Genomic DNA, 6,159 nt, shown 5'->3' with positions numbered 1-6,159 from the left:
ATTTTATAGGGAGTAAAATGTTTTGATTATATGCAACTTGGGTCATTAGTTTGTGGCTTTCAACAGGAGGGAAATTGTTCCTAAATGCATACTGGATGAGCATGTGATACTACTTCATGCCCAGACATAACCCATGCAGTTTTCTGCAAAGGGTGTTCCTGCTGAGGATAATCTCCTAAAGAGCACATTTAGGATAATTTTGTTAAAACTTCTAGATGACATATAAATCTCCTCTTCTTTCCCCTGAAACTCGTGGTTTCAGAGGTAATAGTTTTTTTTCAGTAATTTTCCTGGGAAGAAGAGAGGGATAATTTAGAAAAAATACCTATCTCTAAGCATACATCTTATTAAGCCATCGCCTTTTGGAGTTTAATAGTCCCTCTAATGTGTAGACCTATCTAACCATACACCCCACTATATCTACGAGTTCTGCTTACAAGGTGTTTTTTCTCTGATGAGTAGCCCCTCTTTCTGGGAACAAAGCCTTGTATTTAGGTTTTACATGTGGCTTCAGAATTTTACTCAAGTCTTGTTTGTCTCTGTTATAGGCATTCATAGTCTTTAACACAGATGGCATAAGGCAAGGATTTTTTCCAAAGGATCTTTTGAGTATTTCTTAAATTTTATTGAAATTCTTAGGAGCACTTGGATTTGTATAACTGAGTGTAAACACGAATGGCTTAAATAGTGGTTGACATTGTATGAATTACCTCTTGGCTATCATATAAGAGAGACGTCTATGTACAAATCCAGTTACAAAAATACAAAAATGTCTTTATGAAACAATGAAAACTAGGAGTTTTTTGGTAGATTCTTATATCAAATATGATAGAGAGAATACAATCAAGGGATGAAATTATTCGTGTTTTCTCTAAATTAGCATTCCACATACTCTTTAAAATTTCTTGCCATTACTAGAGTCTAGACCTTTATCTGTTCTCTATCTCTTCATGTGTACATTTGCAGTCCTAGGACAGAAGAATTAGTTTTAATACCCATGAGTGATCCTTCAATCTCCTAGGTCATTCTTAACACTGCTTTCCTCAAACTATTGGAGGAGAAAAGATTCTGATATAAATTTCGAGCACTGTTTTACAGAATGATAAGGTGAGTCATGTATGGCAGTAAAAAATATCACTTAAGGCTGGAAACTTTCTTGGCCAAGGATCAATTGGGTATTTATAATGATATAAGTAGACAATATAGACAGAAGGATTAAGGAAAGCTGAAGAGAAATATTAGCTATCTGTCCCTGCCATGTCCCAAATGTGCACAAGCGTGCACATGTGTCCTACTCCAAGGCATTGAGCATGTGACTGTTCTTTCATGCTTCCAGATAATGGATCTGCCCAAGACTCACCACCTGCAGGTATCTCCTCTCTCCTGGGGCTCCAGATTTCCCATCTCACAGTATTTCCTGTTCTGTTTGAGGCCTGAACTATAGGTGCCTCATCTTGAGATTGACTAAATGAAGGCTATCTCCCCACTTAATGAGGCGTCAGAGAATGTTCAAAGCAATGCAGGAGGTTATGAGAAGCAATGAGGACCGAACCCACAACTCTAACTAGGAGAATTAATATATTAAACTGACTGTGAAAATAGGGGGAACTATTAGGCCAGGAATTAGGCGTAAACTCTAGGCTTAATACACAAGTCTGAAAAGTCATTTGGAGTGGGGAGAATCAAGGACTTTTCAAATTTATCTTGAGAGAGTAGTTTCCTTTGGTGATATATTTTTAAGAAATAAAAGCTTGTATCTGATCATTTACAGTCTTTTCATTCAGTCCTGGGATATAAGATAAATAATAGAGAAAAATAGGAAGCTATTGACTGTTAAGTTGTATGTCCATTTAGTGAAATACATTTTCTAAACAAGAATTGCTTGGAGTATTCAGCATAAATGTGAAAATCTCATACAAGAAGAATGTAAGCCAACTTGCCCCAAAACAATTTTATACTGGGAAATATATGATGTGTATTATTTGCATCTTGTACTTTTAGAAAATGATAATTGTGTACATTGTATATAAAATTGTGTGCCTTGCAATAAAATGAAAATTGTACCTGCTACAAACTGAAATTGTGTTATTTGATAAGGCATTAATTCTTCAGTGACTTCAATGACAGTGTACATGAGAAATAACATTAACTCTTTCAAAATTCTAAGTATCACTTTAATTTTCTATCCTCATGGGGAAAAAAAGCAAATAGTCTTCTAATTTGATCATAAATCCCATACTAATGGATTCACAAGAAAGTTTGCCTATTTCTACAATCACATTCTCAAGATCATAGAACCAAAGTTAAATATTGCCTTTCCAATGAAAATCCACTTTTTCAATATGAAAAACATGCAAAATCCAGAATAAGTCTGTCTAACCAACAAAAACTTAAATAAATCAAACACCCTGTAATCACATCCAGTTTTCTGGCCTGCTGCGCATGGAATGCAACTGTCCCACTGCTATGGCCCCTTTCGAACTTCATAGCCTTCAGACACTAAGCAGAGTAATTTTAAAATTAATATGTGTGTATGTGTGTGCATACTATTTTATAACTTACAGAAATGCAATGCTGTATTTCATTTTTATTATTGAGTAGTTGTATAAAGAGGTTACAATTCTGTAAGTCTGGTTATGAGTACAATCTACCTTTTTCCCCCCCCTTTTTTGGTGTCAGTACCGTAGCTTGATTTCAGGGCCTGGTCTCTGTGCCTGAGCTTTTGTGCTCAAGGCTAGCACTTTACCACTTCTGGCTTTTTAGTGGTTAATTGGACATAAAGTCTCACAGACTTTCTTTCCCAGGCTGGCTTTGAACTATGATCCTCAGACCTCAACCTCCTAAGTAGGTAGGATAACAGGCATGAGCCACCACTACCCAGCATTTCTAAGCTTTTTTATTCATAACTGGTGTTCTATCTTTGAGCTTCACCTCCAGCTTGGCTTTTTGCTGGTTAATTGGTGATGGGAGTCTCACAAACTTTTGCTGCTTAAGCTGGCTTTGACTCAGAATCTTCAGGTCTCTGAGTCCTGAGTATCTAGAATTACAAGTGGTAACCACCGTGATTATTCAGCTAAAATTAATATCTTGACACTAGATTTCTATAAGCAAAAACAAAAAGCTAAGGAAATAAAAAAGGACTAATCTTGCTCACACTAGCAACAAATTTCTTATTCCTGTTTATCCTTAATTGATAACTCATTTTCATAGATTTAATAATGCTCTGAGTTCTGGGCTGGGAAGGTGGTTCAGTGGTAGAGTACTTGCCTTGAGCTGAAGAGCTGAGGGACAGCACCCAGGCCCAGAGTTCAGGCCCCATGACTGACAAAAAAAAAATAATAATGCTATGAGTTACCCCTTTCCTCATTTCAATGGATACTTTGTTTTATTTAATAAAATGGGGTCAAAAAATAAATGTCTAGGGCATAATGATATAAATGGCTTTTTATCTGAAACAAAATTCTTTCCTGGACAATATATATTGGGTCATATAAATGACTATATGTGGGAAGTGATCAGAAACCTATATTTTAAGGAAACTGATAACATGTTTGGAAAGAAAACTCAATATGTTATAAGTTTTAGGAATGATGATATCTTGTGTTCATAATTATTTTATACATACTCTTGCTGATGGTCTCTAGGTCTAGTGATAACAATTTCAAACAAATAAACACCATGATTGAATTTTTCCATAGCCAGTACTTGAGAGAATGGTATTCATACAAATACCAGGAACTATACTAGACTCTGGATAAGCAGATACCAACAAAAGTTACACTTTCAAATTAAGTAAATGTTGTAGGTTGTAAATGAGGCAGGTAACAGTAGAGTGTACCCACCTTTAAAAAGGTAAGCTATCTTCATCTATTTAGGTATATTTTTAATTACCTTTATTTATATATCATACTTAAAGTTACAAAAAAGTTTAAAGTAACAGTTACTCAAATATTTGGAGACAGTTAAATTAACAATTAATGGTAAATAATCTAAGTGACTTATTTGTGGTTGAATTAGAAAAGAAAGCCAATATGTTGAAGGCCAAATAATTTATGAATGAAACACCATAAAATAAGATATATATTTTATACTTTATTTAAAATTTATATTAATATTTATGTTTATTATATTTATTTTATAATTTATTATCTGTATTATATATACACACAGACTAAACTATAGGATCTAGTGTATTACTCTTAATATTGTTTGTTGGAATGAGGGGGAAGAAGTTAAATAGGGAGTCTGAAAGATTTCACCTATTTTGGAGGGAAAGAGAATAGAAGTCAACTGTCCCTCTAATAAATAATGATGATTGGAATAGTATGGGAGAGAGATTTTATTTAGACAATGCCCTTAGCAGGATAACTTAGCTTTAGGATTACACTATAAGCTCACTCGTTGGGTGGGGGAAAAATGGATATCTTTGGTAGCTTAAATGATACCTTTGCTGTTTCAAGTGATCTAAAAAAATTATTATTAGTTATACAAGGAGATTACAGTTCCATAAGTCAGGTTAAGAAAAAATACAATGCTTCTTGATCAATGTCATCCCTTCCATGTTCTCTCCCATTATTTCCCTTCCATCCCTACCTTCAAATTACAAAGTATAATTTTTTTGGTCAGTCGTGGGGCTTGAACTCTGGGCCTGGGCACTGTCCCTGAGCTCTTCAGCTAAAGGCTAGTGCTCTACCACTTAAGCCACAGCACCACTTCTGGTTTTCTGGTAGCATCACATGAACTTTCCTGCCCAGACTCGCTTTGAACGGTGATCCTCAGACATCAGCCTCTTGAGTAGGTAGGATTACAGGCATGAGCCACCAGTGCCTAGTCAATATATATAATTTTTTTATTGTGAAAATACTGTACAGAGGGGTTACAATTACACGGGCAAGATGAGTACATTTCTTATGAAGCATTGTAGCCTCCTTCTTTGTTTCCCCTTCCCATCCCTTCCCATCCTTCCCCCCACCAAAGTTGTAAAGTTCGCTTTTCCACATAATGATTTGTTCAAAATATAATTTTTAACACAGTATTCTTCATTTTTATTACAAAGTATAATTTTATTGTTATTATTAAGATGCTGTATAAAGGAGCTATGAATTCATAAATCAGGTAATGTCTACATTTCTGTTTTGGACAATATCACCCATTCCTTTGCTTTCCCCCAGTCTCCTCTCCCTGTAGTTCAAGTTTTACATAATGTAAATGATTGTATTTGCTCATCCCTGAAGTGATGGTTAACTTCATTAGATCTTCAAGTGCTATTTAGGGGAAGAGAGTCTATGGTAAATATTGGAAAATAGGACTTTCTAGTAGGACATAAAAGTTACCTTTTATGTCCCACACATTTCTATATTTGATCCAAGCTAGACATTTCATGATCCTAGATTTACCTATAATACTCAATATTTCTAGGTTAGAGTATATCTCAATCAGAAGTTCTGGCTGAAGACATGCTTGTCAAACCTGAGAACTGTTATGCTTTGATTTAAAGGAACAGTGTTGCTGTTGCTAGCACCAATAGTTATAAAATCTATTGACATACAAAGTGTTTCATATTTCTACATTAATACTTTCAACAAATCTATGATTTTAGTTATATGAAATTTGGAAATATCAAATGTATTTTCCAAGGCCATCTAGTAAGAGGGTACATATGGGATTTCTCAGGGTCAATGTGTTATGGGAACCTGGTGAACTGGCATGGATTTTACCAGGAGGATAAAAGCCAGTAGGAACTTGGGGATTAGACACTGAATTCAGTTCTCAGCTCTATTTGGGATCTGTGTGATTCATATAATGCATTAGCTTTTCCTCACAGTGCCTCTTCTGTAAAATATTGATAACAACAATATCTACCAGATAAAAACATTGGGCTCATAAGACTGTAGTAAGTACTCAATAAGTGTTCAGTAATATAATAACAATTATGACAATAATAATTTTAATTAACCTCATTGCGAAGGTACAAGGTTTACGTATGCCTATGGTTTCTTCTGCATCTAAAATTACATGATCCTGGATTGCTTGCAGGGGGGGGGGGCTTTACATTACAATCTGACACAAAGAACCTAATGGGTCCTGAGAACATGATTCATTTTTATTATCATCTTGTCACCAGTAGTTGCCTAATAAAATTTGGACACTGTTGTGAAT

The sequence above is a fragment of the Dipodomys ordii genome, unplaced genomic scaffold, assembly GCF_000151885.1.
Source record: "Dipodomys ordii isolate 6190 unplaced genomic scaffold, Dord_2.0 Scaffold9, whole genome shotgun sequence".
NCBI classification, from domain to species: domain Eukaryota; kingdom Metazoa; phylum Chordata; class Mammalia; order Rodentia; family Heteromyidae; genus Dipodomys; species Dipodomys ordii.
Note: the sequence above shows the minus strand (reverse complement) of the source record.